This window comes from Ruditapes philippinarum, unplaced genomic scaffold (genome assembly GCF_026571515.1).
Source record: "Ruditapes philippinarum isolate M1 unplaced genomic scaffold, ASM2657151v2 ctg7991_1_1_1_1, whole genome shotgun sequence".
NCBI lineage: Eukaryota > Metazoa > Mollusca > Bivalvia > Venerida > Veneridae > Ruditapes > Ruditapes philippinarum.
Window position 1 is genome coordinate 42,913 of NW_026864849.1, and position 22,719 is coordinate 65,631.

At 33.8% G+C, this 22,719-nt stretch overlaps 1 long non-coding RNA gene across 1 annotated transcript; it reads right to left on the reverse strand.

Annotated features, from left to right (window-relative positions):
- Positions 1-262: 262 nt before the first annotated feature.
- LOC132727035 (uncharacterized) lies at positions 263-1,165 on the reverse strand. The gene is made up of 3 exons (XR_009625282.1): positions 1,091-1,165; positions 522-589; positions 263-338 (listed from the first exon to the last, which is right to left on the reverse strand). It is a non-coding gene; the product is annotated as an uncharacterized LOC132727035 (long non-coding RNA).
- Between the last annotated feature and the right edge of the window lie 21,554 nt (positions 1,166-22,719).

Here is a 22,719-nt window from a genome sequence, read left to right on the forward strand (position 1 = left end):
TGTCCTTGAACGATTCTAAATTTTGGTATAGTTGTTGGTTTCGTGTTTAATGTACATTCAAAAGGTGGTTGCCATGGTTTTACTGGTTCGATTTCGTCTAAGTGCGTTGTTCTTTATTCCGTTTTTGTTTGGTATCTTTGCATTTCCATGCCGTGTTTATGAAATATATTATTTTATATATGTTTGTGTATTGATTTTCTTACTATTCAGACCAATATATCGACACATGGGAACATGATGAATGTATAAACCATCTGACATTGGTAAAAACAAAATATACCTGTTGCCATGTTGATATTTACTTGTAGATCCCGAAATCAGAAATGCACAACGGGTTTCTGAAATATTCAGTATAAAATATGCATTTATTTCAGCCTACCTTAAATAGCCTATGTTTTTTCCCTGCATTTAACATACATTAAACCTTGGTCCGAAAACTTAATGGCAAGCATGTGTATATTTACAGAGAAATTGTCATGAGATTTTATTTATTTAATATACAGTAGTCAGTATAAACATACCGAAATGCAACGCCCTTCATATCGTTGTTTGTTCCATCAGCATGGTTTGGTAATGTGGCTTGTATCATCTATAGAAATAAAAGACATATTTTGTGAGAAATCATGTATGAATTTAGCATATATTTATATTAGCATATTAACTTTGTATTTAAAAGAAACAAGGATATTTTGCATGAACCGATACTCAAATGACATAATCGTTCATTTCATTTTTCCACTTTAATTAATAAAGCGTGACGTCATTTGGCCAATGCCAATTTGAATATTCGGCATTACTTTCCATAGGTGTTAAATGTAGGCAATAACAAAAATATCCGTACTATGTTATACTTTGCATTTTTAGAATATTAAATCAGTAAGTTATACAATCACAACAGACCGAGGAAGGTGGTTCCGGGCAATCATGTAGTATGAAAGCTCGGGAGCGATTTTGCAAATTTCCTATGAAGAGCTACTGGTGTGGTCCATTTCACATAATAGCATATTTAAAAAAAGACAAGTTAAAACAAACATTGTTCATATATTATAGATAGAAATTGTGCATAGATAATACTTAAAGTATGACTCACCTTGATACAAGAGACAGCTGAACATTAGATAATCATCATATGACCATTGGTGTGTAAATCATGGATATCCTATCTGAAATTAAGTATTGATTTTATTTATGTACATTTACATGTTTAATAATGCAAATATATATCTAAATATAATTTATATATACGTACATGTAAATCCGAATATTGTTTTATAAACTGGTTTGGGACCACCAAAACAAGACAACCACCAAACCCGGACGGCCCGAAAATGCTTTATTTAGTATTTTCTTTGTTCAGTGGTTGTCAGTCACTTTTTTCATCAACAATAAATGCATGTTTCTTCTAAAATTAAGTAAATAAATTTATTTCAACCTACGTAAATGGTAATATTTTTATTGTCTATTTCTAGAATGTTGACGTTGAAATTTGGGGGTCAAAGAAAGCATTGCCTGACCCTCATATACTAGCTATAATCATTTGCAGAGTAAACAATAGAATATCCAAAACTTTAGCATTTGTTGCTGAAATACTGTATATTCATGTTAAAAATCTAAAATCAAAACACCCAAGCTTTTATCTGAATTAAATCACGTGATGTACATATCTGTCCGGACACATGGTACTGTAGTGTAGACAATTTAGGTAATTTTGATACCCTCCTTGAGGAGCCTCAGATATAAGTGTCAAAACAATCAGAAATAAACGAACTAGTTTATTAGTTAGGAGAAGAACCTAGCTGAACTGTGTCAACTTTTAAGGTCTCTAGGCTAGAAATATGAAATTTGTACGGAAAATTGTTCAAAAAGTGTTCGTTTGATGGTCCCCGACCAGTACAATAAAAATACCTTGTTATAATAAAATAATGCATATTCACGACGTATATGTCCCGTTTTGTCTTCCGTAGATTAAAAAATCGTGAAATTTGTTCATTTCAAACTGAAAGTAACAATATAATGTCGAAAATACAAAGTTTTCATATTAAATATGTCTTATTAACATCGTTTTCTTACAAATATATATATATCGTTCATTTTAGGAATAGAATAAAATCAAATATTAACATTTACTGGTGATATTGGTTTGCTGTTTATTTCCAAAAATATTAAAAACTATGGCACTTATTGTGAAAGTAAAAAGGCATAAATGATAAAAGTAAATGTAAAATACACGAAACAAGCTTACCTTTGCCATCCAAACGCTATTGTTGATGAAAAATGATATTTATTTTTCGACGGAAGTTTACGAAATCATATGACAAGTTTTCAATGACGCGCGTGCCTACGTAAAATTGTTACGTCATAGGAAAATACTGCGTGTATGGTGTACTGTTCGGGTCTTAAAATATAAAGTTTAAATTCGTGAACTTTGAACGCTTGTAAAAAAAGTTGTGCACAGAGTTATATGTGCAACTTTTTTTCTGACATATACATATACCAGACCTATTCAATGAACAAAGATTCAAAACTTTTGCAATTAGTTCTGGGTCATATTTTATTTTTACTAGACTAGTAATTACATATTTATTCTTGAGTAATTATATTATATTTTACACGTACATGTATAATGACAATGTAGTTAAAATATCTATATATTCCTTTGAAGTCCCTGCAATCCGTGTATGAGGTGATTTGTATCATTGAGCATATATATTTATTGTTCTTACTATAACACAATATACTCATTATTCATCAGGGTAATATCAACTGTGAGAGAACAACCAGGCGAAGTTGAAGGTCACAACAAAAATAAAAGAGCTTGACTTTTACACGTGTATGATTTCTAGAATTCTTTGACTATCTACTGGAACTAATGTTTAATGCAGACATGTTACTGATTATTTTTCCACTCTTTTCTCTTATTCGGCTATAACGAAAAGTACACGTGCGTTTCTATGTTACAAAGTTTATAATATTTACAGACAAGACGATTTACAATACATTTTTAATGTGACCCAATGTTCACATAATCCTTATCTCATGAAATACTTCATTTATTGTCTTGTTTTCTCCAAGATGTACTATTAGTAAAGGGAATTTATATCTTGCAGTACCTGTAGAACTAAATATACGTTGTGGTATACACTTTTCACAAGTGTTTTTTTTTTTTTATAAGACCAATAAATACTTTTGAAAAAAAACAGAGGCTACATCTTAAAAATTATCATATGAAATCGATTGTTATTTCATAAATTAATTTTTGGAAAAAAAAAACTTCTATATTGAGATTATCTGTGGTACCCATTCATAAATATGGTGGCCTTGAAAATTCTTTGTTCTCTTTCTCATCATTAAACAAACATCTCGTCACTGATGAACGTTTCACTCTTTCCTAGAAAAAACATTACAGGTTGCATAGTCGAAATGGTGTGATATGCATAGAAAGGTTTAAATCGGGACAAAAGCATATTGCAATATTAATTTTTTTATAACTACTCTTTACTTGATCCAATCATTGAACTTAAAATTACCACCTGTATTGTATGTCTGTATATTTTCATTATCACATAGATGCAGGAAACCATTGGCCAAAGTATCGTTGATCTAAATATAAATAAGACAAAATTCTGGAAACAAAGTGATCCCTCGAAAACATTAATCACAACAAAATAACATAAGAAATGCAGACTCGGTTTGATTGAGTCTGTACATGAGGGATAATGAATAAGTGCAACAACCCTCACGCCCCCTAGCACCGGCAAGCCTCAAATCGGGCTCTCGGACAAAATTTATTATACATAACTTTATATTTATTTACCACCGGCTTCACAATTTTACTTCACGTCTACACGTCAGCCTATAATTTCAATTCGAGAAAAGGACATGGTGAAACAAGCCTACCGGAAGTTGATATTGACCCGGAGCTATTTATTTTATATTTCATAATTAAGTTGCGTTAAAATGACAATTATTTTGCCTATAAGTTATCATAAATTGTTCCATATACTTTAATCAGTCAAAGTTTTCGTATTCATGAAAAGATCGTGAACGCGCAGAGTCTTATTTTGGGAAATGTACCATCGCGGAACTTAAATAAGGATTGATGGTAATAAACAAGGTTTTCCGAATGTCAATTAGGATGTGGGAACCAAAATGATACAGGAAACCAGAAAAACTGTTTCACGGCAAACTTACATAAAGATAATGCAGGTAATTTGCTGTTACGGATTTTTAACGTGCTTCAAATATAACAACCCAAGGAACCAAAATAGCCTCTGATGAAGAGCATACAAACATATTAACCATTATTTTGCTGTACTGCCGGTAATAGTTTTCAAAACCAACATTTCTGAACATACTCACGTTACCGTAATGCTCGCTTTGCTCTTCGAGATTGCTATAAAGCTTAATATAATAAAATGAAATTGATATGCGATCAAGAATAAAACAACCCAGCCAATTTTAGTATATTATCTTAACTGTACTATTAGTCATGCTGAGAAGCCAACATTTTGCTATAAATGTAGTGAAAGTTTCAATTTTGTAACTTTTGTTAAGTGTACATACGGCGGTTTTTCATTGCAACCTTCAATTGGAAACTGTCGGGTTATTCCCTTGAAAGCTGACGCGTGGTATCTCCTACGAGAAAACAATTTTGCATTTTATTGTTTTATATATTTTGATATAGAATTCTTCAGAATATAAATGGTCGTTTTTTCTTTCACAAACCTATTGTTTTCAACGCATGCCGAAGAATGACGAGATGACGAAATAAACTTGTTTCCCTATTGCACATTTATAGAACTAGTTCTCATTAGAATATGTATCAACAAGCTAGATAAAAATTACACAAAGGTATACTTAAGGTATGAGCCCCCTAATGGGCACTATAAGGAACTATGAAATTGACAACATAGGTCAGTTATATACATGTACCTTTAAGACACAAGAATGCAAAATTTAAACAAAGTTTACCGCATGTTTTACGAGTTATGGAGATTTTTTAAAGTAAAACTTGGCTATTAGAAGGGCTCTTTTTCAGAAATGAGAAACTATAAATATTCTATTTTATAATCAAAATGAAAAAATGTTTTCCCATAGAACATTTTTGAGAAACAAATAATATCATTCAGCTAACAAATGACCCTGCAAAATTATTGTTTCTACTCAAAATGTTTGAAATATGTATATAAATGCTACCCTACCCCACCCATTTTAAGTACTTGTTTGATCATTTTTTTTACTTTGAGGGCCTTATTCAAAATAATCCTCAAATTTACTCAAATCAGGGGCTGTTTTCAAAGTTTGCATAAATTTTTTTAAAAGCATATTTGTTGCGCTTGTCAAATATAAAGTACTTTTACCGTTTAGTTTTTATTTTATTATACTTTGAAAATATCAGGTACCATATTTGATAAAAAAAGCCAATAAATACCAAATAATAATTTCATAATTAAAATGAAACACTTTTTTTCCTTTCAAGAGTGATATGAGAGACAGAAATAATGTTCAAAGAAAAAAAAAAAGAAAAGAAAAAAAAGTTACCGCTTCTGGGGCTTGAACCCACGCCCCTCAGTTACAATGCAGTTGACAGTAGTTCTAGCCTATTTGAATACTCTTCAACATGGAAGTAATGCATTAGGTGGATCATACCTTAATTCATTTAAGGTTTTGCATACTTTCCACCATTATGGATAAATTCACTTAAAAGTACGTTCAACACGCGAAAAACTATAATGTCACTTGTGTTTTTATTCAATTAATATGCATATATATTTCATTAGAAAGTAACATGAAATATTTAACTTTTGAACAATAATCATCCTTTAATAAAATATTCCATTTAATGCAAAGTAAGTTTGTTGCATATGTCAATTATGATACTTCCGTACCCCTTCCGTTTTTACTAATCAAATAATTAATTATTGTTGAGAACGACTTTTTAAATCAAATAACATCCATTCTACTACGGATATTGATAAAATTGTTGTTTTTTACTGGTTTTGGTTCAAGTTTCGCTACATAATGATGTCAATATATTTTTCTACTTGATATAGAATATTATTGAGTTTTATAAAACGTGATATTCTCTAGATTCTGTGATTACAATCGAATTCATCATTATTTTGTTACTTTAGATTCAGTCAAGTTCAACTTTAAATCAATGCAAGAAGATCACAAGAGGTACAATATTACTATAACCGTAGTAGTATTTGGCGAATTTAAGCATTTACAAATTGCATAAATTCTGGATATACTGTCACTCAGCTACAGACGACAAATGAGTTGTTGCACTGTATTTTCGTTGTATTCTACGTACAAACTATGACTAGATTATAAAGGAATATAACTATATATGTTAATTTTCAATAAAATCAAGAAAATCTAGAAGTAATCCTCATCTTATTATTTAGATAAGGAAAGTAAGATATTTCTTATGTTATGTTTCTGTGCTGGAAATGGTGTGATTGTTTATACATATTATAGCGTTTTATTTAGTGACCATGTATTAGACATATTTGTACATCTGTCTAAATAGAAAACTTAAAAGGATAAAGAAAAAAGTGTTTTTTTTAAAGTTGTTATCCAGTACAGAAATGCCTTACACCGCACATATATCAATAAATACACTATCGTAACGATTTACTGTCAAGACAAAATAAACTATGCTGCTTATTAAGAAATTACTCATTGTAGTTATAAATAAGATGTAACATATCTGAAGTTCAGAGAGGTTTCTCTCCTGGAGAAAAATCTAAATTGATTTCCCTTGAAGATTTCGATCTTCGTTTATTATTCTTCTTACTGTTATTTAAGCTTTCCCAACTTCCTTGGCAAGATTTGTACAAGATTTCTACATAATTACGATCAGTTTATCTTATAGTAAAATGTAAAAGCAACCCATATAATCTAATCACAAACACATTAGTTCTTTAAATAAGTCACGCTGTCGGAAACTAGAACACAAGATCATATATCTTAACCATTCTCCAGAAAGAAAATGTCCTACAAGACAAGTTTAATGGCGAATAGTTTTTTACATTATTCATACATGAAACAATGTTTATGTTTTACACAAATGAAAGTATTGTAGGTTAAATATAGTTGTAAATAATATTTTGTCAATTGCAATACACAGTCAACATGAATCTAACCCTATTACTTATTCCACAGGTTAAGTAGTTAATTTATTATAGATTCAGAAAAAGTGAGTTGAGTATTTCTAACATGCAAATATTAGTTCAAAATTAAGTATTCATAGGAGGTTTTCTTGCATATCAGACTGGCGTTTCCGTTAGTTTTACCCATGCCGGAAATTGCATCTTCCAGATGAGTTGCGTGCTGTACATTGGCACGATAAAGATGACGTCATTTTACCGTTATGAATGATTTTGTAATTTTATGTTGAATGAAAGTAGTTACGGTTGTAATGATTAATAATATCTGTCATATTTTGCGGTTCGGATCGGAATATCCGCCCCGAGGTGACCCGCTCATTGGGCGGTAACGAGGCTTGCCGAGTTACCGCCCATGGGCGGGTGACCGAGGGACGGATATTCCGATCCGAACCGCAAACATATGTCAGATATTTTTTCTTGCATATTCTACCATATTCCATTATATTTTAAATTCTTTATCTTTATTTTCAATTAAAATTTATATCATTACAACCGTAACTACTTTCATTCAACAGCGTATGAATTACAAAATCATTCATAACGGTAAAATGACGTCATCTTTATCGTGCCATTGTACAGCACGCGACTCATCTGGAACCCCCCATGCCAGATGAAATTTCCGGCATGGGTAAAACTAACGGAAACGCCAGTCTGATATGCAAGAAATAAATTTTCATTGAAAATATAGATAAAGAATTTAAGATATAATGGAATATGGTAGAATATGCAAGAAAAAATATCTGACATATGTTTGCGGTTCGGATCGGAATATCCGTCCCTCGGTCACCCGCCCATGGGCGGTAACTCGGCAAGCCTCGTAACCGCCCAATGGGCGGGTCATCTCGGGACGGATATTTCGAACCGAACCGCAAAATATGACAAATATTATTAATCTCAAATGTGTCACTTCTTGGAATGTTTTAGATTCAAAAGAAAAACGTTAGAAACTACATGAAATATCAATATCATAAAGCACATAAAATCATTTTATAAAGTTATAGTTTTTGGTTTTCATTTTTTATCAATAAAATAAAAATATGAAAATATATGGTCATAAAATCTTGTAGAAATTCTAAATAAAAACCAATAATGTTTGGATCTGATTTCTAATAATGTAGGTATTCAATTTGTATGTCATGAAGTCTAAATCTATTCAGTATATGAATAAGAAATTGCATTAAAATGTATATGTGTATGTAAATGTGTATTCATGTTAAGTGACGTTCAATCTATTTCTTTCGATGCAAATCTGATAGTTTACCTGCCATTGCTATGTACTGTGTTTCATAGCTCAAGTACAAGAAATAAACTGCGTATTTGCACAAACTAACTACCTGACTTTAGATTATTTAAACATAAGTGAAGCTCCTGCTTTTTAATAAGTGCTCCAAACATAAGATCTTATAGATCTTACGGGCTATAAACATCTGTTGGATAAAAAAATTTCAGGTGCTTGAAAAGTGTGTTCATACCGGACAGTTTTACGTACGTTTTACAAACATAACACGATCGGTTGCAAATATATGTTTTAATAAGCCAGTAATGTTCCAACTAACATTAAACATTGTCAAAGCATCCTGCAGAACATACATGTGCATTTAGTTTATTTACATATAGCCTTGCACAGCTGCATTAGTGAGATCATATCTTAGACTGTTTTCTTGACCACTATATCAAACATTATAAATATGAGTTGATGAAATCTACGAGAAACCCTCGACCTACTAGACGACTATGACAGTAATATTGATGGTGATTAAGGAGATTCTCAGCACCGTCTTACAAAAACTGATACTGATGCTAATTTTGAAGCCAACCATACTATTTTTACAAGACACTTGTATAATATGGTTGCACTACCGACCTCGTTCGTTGATGAAATTAAAAGCACTGAATAGCTAACATAATATAATTATTTATGATAATAGTGATATATGAAATTATAGCACAACTGTAACAATAGATGAAGACAAACCAGACAGGTCGAATTCAATAAGATAGACCCAATAAAATTCAACAAGAAGAAAAAGCTATGAATTGTATTGAAACAGTTTGAAATACTTGAGTAAGACATAATTTTACCCCAATGATATTTTACAATCCACCTATGATGCAAATTAATTGCTCCTGTCTCTTGTTAAAGAAATAAATAAAAACAGCGTGTAAAATTCTGGAAATAAATAACGTCGAAGATACATCAATTGATATCAATACTTATAATAACTGTAGCTCTGGAACAGAAAAAAAATAATGAGAACAGATAGTAGTGCACAATGATGAACCGGAGATTTTTGACAATAATGCAGTTACAGTTAATGTAGAGGTTCCTAGGAATGGAGAATCTAACAGAAGTAGAAAAAGTTTAAAATACATGAGCAGTTGGCAAAAAGAAATAAGAAAACGTAGACGTCAGACAGGAAACAGAAATGTATGTTCTAGTGAAAATACATGCAGAAGATGGTAAGCAAAATCCATAAAGACTGTAAAGGAAATTGCAGATAATTATGCGCAAATATATTTAACAGTGATGAGGCAGTAATATGAAAAACAAGATCAACAAGGAAAGACGGCGTTCAATGAACGTAACCCCCACCCGACCCAGTAGCGAGAGCCAGTGGCAAGGAGCCCGAGAGGACCCCAAACAAAAAACAGGACAGGGCACAAGGCAAAATCTACATACTGAAATCTGGACTCTGAATGACAATCATATATACATATTATGCAGAAACAAAAGAACGAATTACAAAATCCGCAAGCAAATTTCTCGAAGGAAGTACACATATCTTTATTTCTTTGTTAAAAACAGTGTGAAAGTAGCGTGTATGTAAGGCCTTTTTTATTACAAATAAAGGAGATGGAACATTATACAGGGATATGCGCGAGCAATTTACGAAACAATCGACGTCTAAACATGACATAAACTTTGCAATTTAGCACATATCATCAGAATTCCTTCTTATTAATGTTGTAGTCAGAGCCAAAGAGAATATTATGACGTTGGACTATCAGCTACAAAAATGTATGAGATGTACAGCAAGAAATGCATAAAAAGCCCATGAAAGCTTTAAAGTTATCTATGTGTAGAAAAAATAATTAAAATCATTTCATATTCCTAAAACAAAGAACGTTGTGAGTTTTGTGAAACAATGAGCATAAATGAAAAAGATGAATTGGAATTGATTTCCAAACTACATGTAAATGCATTTCTTCAATGTCTAAACCGTTGTTGAGATATTAGAGTCACAATATTAATAATGAATTGTAGATATAGTAATACTATTGAGCTCGCATATTTAACCTGCCTTCCTGCAGTAAATATGTTAGAAACTTTTTCTTCGGCACCTCAGAATTATAAATTAGATTATTAGAAAATCAAAGCACAATCTCAGATCTCAGGTTTTTGACTGGTCAGAAACATAATGCGCTTTGACCACTGAAAATCTTAAAATTCGAGTCAGAAATCTGAAATAAATGTTTGATATTATCATGGTAAGATTTTTTGTGTACCTAGTTTTGTATCAATAAAATTATGCACCATGGCTTTGAAAAGGAAAAAGAGTTTTACGTCTTTTAATTTCCGTTTGTTTATAATTTTATTAATTAAGAATATCTGTTTACCTTTCAGTAATTTCTTTTGACAATAATAGGGACAATTCACGGATTTCTTTTCGAGGAATCAGTTATCAAGATCAATAGTTTTTCATAACATTGTCAGCATTTTGAGAAAAGACAAATCCATAAATCTATCTTTGGCTTATAGTAGGGTGACAATCAGGCCATTCAGAAAGGTGAACTCGGACCAATTTTTTAACAAGGCATTACATATACCAAAACAAAGTTTCAAAATGTTTATAGTTTCCAAAACTGCCGGCATATATTGGCATAAATGGTGGCAATCAGAGAAATTCAAGATGGCCGCCATAAATGGAAAAAAAACTATGAGAATTTGACTGATTATAACCTATTTTCTTTTTACATATTGTCACATAATTTTACTTGCAATTTATACTTTTTTGTATGCCAAAGTATATCTGCATGATTTTTTACTTTAATATGTTTCTGTATATGTTGTATATGATAGGTCAAAAGGTCATGTAACCATAAAAAAATCATACACAGATAGAAAAAGTTTTTTTCTTAAAAAATATTCCGTTACATTTTTATTAAGGTATTAGCACCCTAATGCATTACCTCCGCTTTGAAGAGTATTCAAATAGGCTAGAACTACTGTTAACTACATTGAAAATGAGGGCCATGGGTTCAATCCCCAGAAGGGTCAACTTTTTTTTCTTTCTTTTTTTCTTTTAACATTATTTATGTATCTCTCATGTCCCATTTGGAAAGAAAAAAGTGTTTAATTTTGATTTTTTTATTTATATTGGGTAATTATTGGCTAAACTATGCTAAATCTAGTAATAAATATGGTACCTGATATTTTCAAAGTGTAATACGGTAAAAGTATTTCATATTTTACAAGATCAACCAATATACTTTTTTAAAAATTTAGGGAAACTTTGAAAACAGGCACTCATTTGGGTAAATCTTAAGATTTTTTTTAATTAGGCTCCCTAAGTAGAAAAATGGTCAGACACGTGGTAAAAATGGGTGGGGTAGGGTAACATTTTTATACAGATTTCATAAATTTTAAGTAGAAACCATAATTTTGCTTATTTTGATTGTTAGCTGAATGGTACTACTATTTGTTTCTTACCAAAAATTAATGGGAAAACATTTTTCATGAGAATATTATTGCAGAATTATTTAAAGGTTCCTACTTTCTAAAAAAAGGGCCCTCATAACATCCTAGCTTGAGTTCAGAAAAGTGGCCATAACTTGATTTCCGTACGGTAAACTTTGTTTAAATTTTGCATACAGGTGTACTTTAAGGGTTACATCAGACTTATGATGTCAATTTTTTAGTTCCTGATATTGCCCATTGGGGTCCTAATACCTTAATACATATTTAAGTTGGAGGTCGTACCAATTCTTATTTTGTTTTGCCGTCCTATAAATCAGGCACATTTGTAAATATACGGTCATTTGAAATTAATCGCCAGATTTTTCTTTTTATCTTGCTGGGATTTCAAAAGATTAAGAAATAATGGTAAGTATATCTTTTACAATAATTGATAAAGCTATTTTTCATGCAAACTAAATTTCAAGAAAGCAAATGCTTTACATAATGACAACATTTCAACTGTAGTTTTTGATAGGACCAAATTACCTTGAAATAATTTTCCATTGCACCAAAAGTTTCAAAGGAGGCAAATTTAAATGTAAACATCAAATAAAAACTTGATTAAAACAGTGATTTATGACAATTATGAATATCTACAGGTACATAATAATTTTTTTTTAACATGTTTACACAAACAAAATCTTAAACATGTCTTGTATTTTCCCTATTACATTGATTTACCTTCAAATGTAAACAAAACAAAAAATGACCTCCAGAGTTGATTTATTTTGTCATTGATTTCTTATTTGTTTATTGATAATTGATATTTAATTTGGTATTCAAATAAGAAAAATAACACTTGTTACTAATTTCAAAGAGCATAGATATTAATTGAATAAAAAAAATGTTATCTAAATAAATAAAATTTTCAAAAATGAATAAAAACGGTGTTTATGTAAAAAAATTCAAAGATGAAATATCCCATGTGTGTGTGCTTTTTTGTTTTGTTATTTCAGGGAATAGCATGAACATATCCTCACAAAATAAACCATAGAAAATAAAATTGACTTTAAATGATGAAAAATGTTGCTTTTGTCTGAAAAGTTTTGATGCAAATAAAACTGTCATTGATTCCAAAAGAGTTGATTTATTATTGTCTGTATGCAAAAACCGAAATGATTAGGTAGCAGTCAATATTGTCACCTATGAAAAGCAAATTCGTTCAGAGGAAATTAAGGTGTGTTATCACAAACCATGTCGAGCAAAATGTGTTCATCCTTTCTACAATCAGTTGCAGGACAAAAGTTCCTTGAGTCTCTAAAGTTACACGTTCAAAATTGAAAAAAATATGATAAACAAGATCATCAAGGAAAGGCGACGTTCAATGAACGCACGAAGATTGATAAAGCTATTTATCATTTATATTTTTCATGCAAACAAAATTTCAAGAAAGCAAATGCTTAACATAATGACAACATTTCAACTTTAGTTTTTGGTAGGACCAAATTACCTTGGAATAGCATTCTTTCTTAGGTCTGAAAGACCCTAATTTTCGATTGGAAACAGAACTGTTTTATTTGTGGGAAAAATGTAGTGAAAAACATAGATCAAAATGGCCACGTGTAGAAGGATCTGTAAATGAAGATTCTAAAGTATTCTCAAATCTTTAAGAGATTGCTACACTCAAAGGATAGTGTTTTGAATGCACGACTTTTGAGTTCAAAGGGAGATCTTGTCAAAGTAGAGGCTAGCTACAATAGAAAGAAAGGTTGTCTTCCTCAATATATTTCAGAAAGAAGTTAAAAGGAATTTTCAGTATTTTCAGATAAGAGTAAACTAACACACTTGAAAAATGATTTACAAAACTTTGATGGTGAAAAAATGTGAAAACCTGAAAGGTATACAACTTAAAAAGGTTCATTGTCAGATATGACAAGTATAACATTTATTCCTAGGGAAGGTCTTACAGATCTAGTTAGCTCAAATTCCATGATCTGTTGATTTAGAAAAATCTCTCCATGATGTAACTGAAACAGAAGAATGTGATCCTCTTTATGTGACATTTTCGTTGAATCTAATGAAATGTCAATCATACACCAGGCAGCACTTTTTTTACGAAAAAGAATTTTAAAAACTGAAGGGCTATGCAATGACTATTTTTCTTCAGCTGAAATTATTTGACAGAAACAGAAAACATTTGTTGATCCACTTCTACTACAGTTTGTTGGTTGGTTATCCTGTGAATCAAACTTAAACGAAGGAATTGTCAATCATGAATATGATAATGAAAAGAAGCTTGTTTCTATTTGCTCTGACACTACAATATTAGTAAAAATAGAGAAAAAGAAAGCCCAAAACGACAAAATTGAAAATATTGCAGGCTCGGTTGTAGTGGCACCAAAACATCTTGCACTGTCAATATAGTTACACCATACATATGGAAGTAAGAATCTAATAGAAGGCTGTTTGGGGTCTACCTGGGCTCCTTGCCGTTGGTTCTTGTTGCTGGGTCACATGGGGGTTGCGTTCATTGAACACCGCCTTTCCTTGTTGATCTTGTTTATCATATTTTACACTCACATGCCTACACATTATCAAATCACGAAGTGAGGCTTTTCTTGACTTCTGCCGCTAGATATACGTCTTCAATTCAAGAACAAACCCCCTCAGATGCTATTTTTCCTGCACATTTGTCAGTAGATACTTCACAAGAGTCAGATAGATGCAGTCAATTTGGATCACAATGAAAATACATTAAGTGAGAAACATTCAACACATGCTATGACAAGTATTTTAATTGTGCAGTCGTCTATGAAATCACATACAAATACTTGAATTCCTAGAGTAAAAGAGCGTTCTATTGACTCATCTACATTGTCAGGTATATCATATACATGTTCTTAAATCACATATAAATACTAATCACTTGTAAATGAATCATTATTACATTAATTATATTTTCACAGTGACATAAATAGGAATGTGTTAAAAAAGCATACATGTATGATCGATTCACACTTTGCTGCGATCAAGTATTTCATAAGTTACTATATGTATTCAGTTTGCTACAAATGTTTACAAGTATTTTACAAAATAGATAAAATACAGAATCCCTAAAGAAAGCCCAACACGGCAAAATTGAAAATGTTGCAGGCTCGGTTTGATTGAACCTGTTCATGGACGGTAATGGAAATTGCAAGTTACCGTCCACGCCCCCTAGCACCGGCTTAAGCAGAATTCAACATTTAAACACTAAAATGGTGAAATTTGAATTTAGAAACATCCGCAGATGTGTTCATACGGCGGTTATCATGGAACCTTCAATGTGACACAGTAGTGTCATTCCATGAAAAGCGGCGTATGGTCCCCAAGTAAAAGAATGCGTGTGCCCTAAACGAGAAAACAATGGGCGGAACTAAATAAAATGGAATTTTGAAAGGGGATCTGAGGCTATGAAGCCTGCATATCACAGATAAGACGTCAAAAGACAAATTTAAAAAGCAGGCAACATATCCTAAGGGTGATTCAACATTATTCAAGTAGGAATATTGGAACCACCCAAATAGAAAATGCCGAAAAGTTGAAACAAAAAATACCACAAGCACAACAATAATGTCGTGCTGAACGATCTTTAAGGATCGAAAATATAACATCATTGATTAAATGTACGGGGAGACTTTTTACAGCCGCCACACGGCACAAATAACACGGATGTGATCATAAAATAGATAAAATACAGAATCCCTAAAGAAAGCCCAACACGGCAAAATTGAAAATGTTGCAGGCTCGGTTTGATTGAACCTGTTCATGGACGGTAATGGAAATTGCAAGTTACCGTCCACGCCCCCTAGCACCGGCTTAAGCAGAATTCAACATTTAAACACTAAAATGGTGAAATTTGAATTTAGAAACATCCGCAGATGTGTTCATACGGCGGTTATCATGGAACCTTCAATGTGACACAGTAGTGTCATTCCATGAAAAGCGGCGTATGGTCCCCAAGTAAAAGAATGCGTGTGCCCTAAACGAGAAAACAATGGGCGGAACTAAAGTTCGTTTCAAAGAACAGTTAAATGTAAAATATTTAAAAAGGATATTTTTGTTTATAAATAAGAATCTGGAAACAAAGTGATCTCTCGGAAGCATAAATCACAACAAAATTACAGGAGAATTGCAGACTCAGTTTGATCGAGTTTGTACAAGAAAACTTGCCCTTTGTTACTTTTGCAAAAATATGTTTTATTTTAGGCTAAGATTTGTCGCATGCCCTGACATATACATAACCATTTACCGGACTAGTACCTGTTTTGAGTCGCCAGTACAGTTGAAAGAACTTGATTGTGCAGAGCCAGATAATGCTAAAAGTCTTGAGACTCAAGGAGATTTAGTATAATTTTGGAAGAGATAAAATTATAAGTTTTTGTGATGATATGTCAGATACATTTTCCTTAGATAATCCACCAGCAAGGTCAGTAAATTTTGCAACAGGTATTGAAACTACACAAGATGTAAAAAAAGTTTATTAAATTGCCATGACACAGGTAAGGAAATGCTATTTGAGTTTGTTAGGGACCGTTTGATGCATGAAGAAGGTAAAATAGAGAGAAATAAGAATCCCTAAAGAAAGCCCTACACGGCAAAATTGAAAATGTTGCAGGCTCGGTTTGATTGAGCCTGTTCATGGACGGTACTGTAAAGTGCAAACTACCGTCCACGCCCCCTATCACCGGCTTAAGCAGAATTCAATATTCAACATGAACTGGTAAAATTTAGAATTTTGAAACTTCCGCAAATGTGTTCATATGGCGGTTTTCATGGTACCTTCAATATGACACGTTAGTGCCATTCCATGAAAAGCGGCATAAGTAAGAGGCTGATACCAGGCTGCTTTTGCATCTCATATATTCTGCAACATCTGGGGTAAAGTCAGCAGTTGTTGTTAGTCCAGACACAGATGTACTTGTTCTGCTTGTTTGTCATTTTAACAAGCTTTGTGTTGATGAGTTGTATTTTAAAACTGGTAGAAAAAGCACTTATTCAGATCTGACAAGACAAATTCCTGTTCATTCTGTAGCTGCTGCTTGATCGCCTATTGACAAAGACAATTTTGCTCCCAATATACTGTTTGACAGGATGTGACACTTGCTCCTCTATTTTTGGAAAAGGAAAGAAAAGGGTATTTCAAATGATGTTGAAACATTCAAATAATCTATCAGGTATCTCTGAACTAAGAAAAGCTTTGTTTGTCCAGTGCTGCTGCTGGTGTAACAATTATTACGAGTTACGGCCCTTTAATATTAGAACGCCATTTGCAGGTAAATAAACGTCAACAATACGTTTCATATATAATTATATTTTACAAGGTTAGTTTGTTATTATTCTGTTGTAAATAATGGTGTGAGCATTTCCTTGATGTCATTGTAATGTAAAGCATACATAGTTTCTACTACAATGTTTTAATTGACATTATTTGTAATGCGGATATGTAATCTATATAACATTATTAGCAGGTGCTCGTTTCTGTATAATTGTATTGTTAATTAAATAGCCAATCATAAAAACCACAAGAGGGCGTTGTCGTGCAAAGCATATATAAGCAGAGGAATTCAAGGTGAGTTTGGGTTTGTGTTGGTGGAATATGATAAACAAGATCAACAAGGAAATAGATAAATACAGAATCCCTAAAGAAAGCCCAACACAGTAAAATTGAAAATGTTGCAGGCTCGGTTTGATTGAGCCTGTTCATGGACGGTACTGGAAAGTGCAAGTTACCGTCCACGCTCCCTAGCACCGGCTTAAGCAGAATTCAACATTTAAACATGAAATAGTAAAATTTTGAATTTAGAAACATCCGCAGATGTGTTCATACGGCCGTTAACATGGAACCTTCAATGTTGCGTTATTCTTATGTTATTTTGTTGTGATTAATGCTTCCGAGGGATCACTTTGTTTCCAGAATTTTGTACTTCACAACAGCAGGTGTCAAGTGCCGTGTGGCAGCCGTAAAAAGTTGCCCCGTACTTCACTTCAGTGTTGTTATATTTTCTGATCCTTCGGGATCATTGATGCCAACACTATAAAGTGTTGAGAATTGAGTACCGCTCAAGCCGGTGCTAGGGGGCGTGAGGGATGTTGCACTGATTCATTATCTCTCATGTACAGACTCAATCAAACCGAGTCTGCAATTCTTATGTTATTTTGTTGTGATTAATGCTTCCGAGGGATCACTTTGTTTCCAGAATTTTGTACTTCACAACAGCAGGTGTCAAGTGCCGTGTGGCAGCCGTAAAAAGTTGCCCCGTACTTCACTTCAGTGTTGTTATATTTTCTGGTCCTTCGGGATCATTGATGCCAACACTATAAAGTGTTGAGAATTGAGTACCGCTCAAGCCGGTGCTAGGGGGCGTGAGGGATGTTGCACTGATTCATTATCTCTCATGTACAGACTCAATCAAATAGAGATAAACAGAATCCCTAAAGAAAGCCCAACACGGCAAAATTGACAATGTTGCAGGCTCGGTTTGATTGAGCCTGTTCATGGACGGTACTGGATAGTGCAAGTTACCGTCCACGCCCCCAGCATCGAAAATATAACATCTTTGATTAAATGTACGGGGCGACTTTTTACGGCCGAGTAAACCGAGTCTGCAATTCTTATGTTATTTTGTTGTGATTAATGCTTCCGAGGGATCACTTTGTTTCCAGAATTTCATTGAACGCCGCCTTTCCTTGTTGATCTTGATCTTGTTTATCATATTCAATGTGACACTTACGTGCCATTCCATGAAAAGCGGCGTATGGTCCCCAAGTAATAAAAAGCGTGTGCCCTAAACGAGAAAACAATGGGCGGAAATAAATGGGCGGAACTAAATAAAATGGAATTTTGAAAGGGGATCAGAGGTTATGAAGCCTGCGTATCACAGATAAGACGTCAAAAGACAAATTTAAAAAGCAGGCAACATATCCTAAGGGTGATTCAACATTATTCAAGTAGGAATATTGGAACCACCCAACTAGAAAATGCCGAAAAGTTGAAACTAAAAATAGCACAAGCACAACAATAATGTCGTGCTGAACGATTTTCAAGGATCGAACATATAACATCATTGATTAAATGTACGGGGAGACTTTTTACAGCCGCCACACAGCACAAATAACACGGATGTGATCATAAAAGACTGTATTTGCTCTAATTGTGAACAACCATGTACACATGTATAGGAGAATGTATTGATGGAATATGTTTCATATGCATTTTCTATACTTCTGGATAATCAAAGATTTAATATCATTTCATGTAAAATGTCGCTTTTAGCTCACCAGAGCCCAAGGCTCAGGATCAAAGGGGGATGCTCCGTCGTCCGTCGTCATGCGTCAACAATCGTCTTCTTCTCTGAAACTACTAAGCAGATTTACTTCAAATTTTATCTGTAGCATCTTTGTGACAGTCACTTTTGAATTTGCTCATGTCATTTCAATTGGCTTCTTTTAGGGGTCAGCAGAGCTAAAAATAGAAAAACCTTTAAACATCTTCTTCTACAGAACTAATGGATGGATGATCACCAAACTTTGTCAGTAGCATTCTTGTGTAGTCTTTTATCAAGTTTGCTCATATGAATTTGATTGGCCTCTTTTAGGGGCCGCTAAAGCTTAAATATGATAAACAAGATCAACAAGGAAAGGCGGCGTTCAATGAACGCAGCCCCTATATGACCCAGCAACAAGAACCAACGGCAAGGAGCCCAGGCGGACCCCAAACAAAAACAGGACAGGGCAAAGACAGAGCACGGACAGGTTAATCATTAAATAATTTGTAACTGATTAGGAATTCAAAGAAAATAATAATAGGTCCTCAAAGGGGAAGGGGACAGGAGACCGGGGGAAGGTGGGGGGGAGGGGTAATCAAAGAAATAAAAACTAGAGGCAATGGGGAAGATACTTACCGTAGACGAGAAAACAACAAGGGACACAAGCAAAAGTGTCACCAAAACAGTATGAAACAACATAGACATACATCTGAGGAACACAGTGGGGCGCCTTCTTGGAACGGTCAGCAGCATAATAATGACTGCTGGGGAGTTTAAACCGGTTAATGGTGCACCAAACCTCGGTCTTAGCCCCACCATGTTCCTATAAACGAGACAGTGTAAATAAAATGAATCCCCGCCAATTGAAATTCTAACAGTTGTCTTGGTTACAAAAGGTTAAATATGTAAAACACTAAAATGATCATGTAGAAACATATAGAAGTAAACCCAATGACCATAACAAAAGTACTCAATGTCCTAAAGGAAGACAGAGCAACAAGAAAATCACCAACAAGGGCCCGACGAAGCAAGGCAGAGGACGAACATTAAGACAATTCAGTCCCAAAATAGAAAAACCTTTAAACGTCTATTTCTACAAAACTAATTGATGGATGATCACCAAACTTTGTCTGTAGCATTCTTACGTAGTCTTTTATCATGTTTGCTAATATTATTTTTATTGGCCCCTTTTACGGGTCTGTAGGGCTAAAAATAGAAAAACCTTCAAACATCTTCGCCTACAGAACTAATGGATGTATAATCACAAAACTTTGTCTGTAGCATTCTTGGGTAGTGTTTTATCAAATTTGCTCATAATAATTTGATTGGCCCCTTTTAGGGGCCGCTCAAGCTTAAAAAAGAAATACCGTTAAATGTCTATTTTTAGAAAACTAATTGATGGATGATCATCAAACTTTGTCTGTAGCATTCTGCGGTAGTCTTTTATAAAATAGATAAATACAGAATCCCTAAAGAAAGCCCAACACGGCAAAATTGAAAATGTTGCAGGCTCGGTTTGATTGAGCCTGTTCATGGACGGTAGTACTGGAAAGTACAAGTTACCGTCCACGCCCCCTAGCACCGGCTTAAGCAGAATTCAACATTTAACATGAACTGGTAAAATTTACAATTTTGAAACATCGGCAGATGTGTTCATATGGCGGTTATCATGGAACCTTCAATGTGACACGGTAGTGCCATTCCACGAAAAGCGGCATATGGTCCCCAAGTAAAAAAATGCGTGTGCCCTAAACGAGAAAACAATGGGCGGAACTAAATAAAATGGAATTTTGAAAGGGGATCTGAGGTTATGAAGCCTGCGTTTCACAGATAGGACGTCAAAAGACAAATTTAAAAAGCAGGCAACATATCCTAAGGGTGATTCAACATTATTCAAGTAGGAATATTGGAACCACCCAACTAGAAAGTGCCAAAAAGTTGAAACTAAAAATAGCACAAGCACAACAATAATGTCGTACTGAACGATCTTCAAGGATCGAAAATATAACATCATTGATTAAATGTACGGGGAGACTTTTTACAGCCGCCACACGGCACAAATAACACGGATGTGATCATAAAATAGATAAATACAGAATCCCTAAAGAAAGCCCAACACGGCAAAATTGAAAATGTTGCAGGCTCGGTTTGATTGAGCCTGTTCATGGACGGTACTGGAAAGTACAAGTTACCGTCCACGCCCCCTAGCATATAAAATATGATAAACAAGATCAACAAGGAAGGCGGCGTTCAATGAACGCAACCCCCACATGACCCAGCAACAAGAACCAATGGCAAGGAGCCCAGGGGGACCCCAAACAAAAACAGGACAGGGCAAAGACAGAGCACGGACAGGGTAATCATTAAATGATAATTAATTTGTAACTGATTAGGAATTCAAAGAAAATAAAAATAGGCCCACAAAGGGGAAGGGGACAGGAGACCGGGGGAGGGGGTGGGAGTAATCAAAGAAATAAAAACTAGAGGCAATGGGGAAGATACTTACCGTAGACGAGAAAACAACAAGGGACACAAGCAAAAGTGTCACCAAAACAGTATGAAACAACATAAGACATACATCTGAGGAACACAGTGGGGCGCCGCCTTGGAACGGTCAGCAGCATAATAATGACTGCTGGGGAGTTTAAACCGGTTAATGGTGCAACAAACCTCGCTCTTAGCCCACCATGTTCCTATAAACGAGACAGTGTAAATAAAATGAATCCCCGCCAAGTGAAATTCTAACAGTTGTCATGGTTACAAAAGGTTAAATAAGTAAAACACTAAAATGATCATGTAGAAACATATAAAAGTAAACCCAATGACCATAACAAAAGTACTCAATGTCCTAAAGGAAGACAGAGCAACAAGAAAATCACCTACAAGGGCCCGACGAAGCAAGGCAGAAGACGAACATTAAGACAATTCAGTCCCAAAGGGCTTTACGAACTATCCATCATAGAGTCTCCCACTTGGTCCGTCAGATGCAATCAAAAGAGGAAAGCGTAGTGTCCAACTGTAAAAGGGTTGAACACTAAACATGCAGTATGTCTTAAAATAGTAGGGTCATAACCTCTTTTAATAAAACGTTTAATGATTTTAGTAAAAACAGCAGAAAAATTACCGTGACCCAAAATCTTACGAAGTTTGTTAATCACATCGCCATAAAAACCAGGCTGGCTAATCCCTTGTCGCAGAAGAGTTTTTAAATCACTATTGAATTTGGAAATTAAATCAAAGTTACGATTGTAAAATTTAGTAAAATATTTCCGTAATTTATGATAGCGGTAGCCCTGTTTTAGAAGCTTGCTGGTAATAAAAATATTCCGCTCGTTGAAATCCTTTAAGTTGCTACACGCTCTAGCGAATCTAATTAACTGGGAAACATAAACCCCGTAAGATGTTGCATGGGGTACGTCTCCATCTAAATGTGGATAATTATCTATACAAAAGTCAAAGTCATCTCTTTTATCATAGATTTTCGTGTGAATAGAATTGTTGTTGATAGTAAGTTTGCTAATATTATTTTGATTGGCCCCTTTTAGGGTCGCAAAAGCTA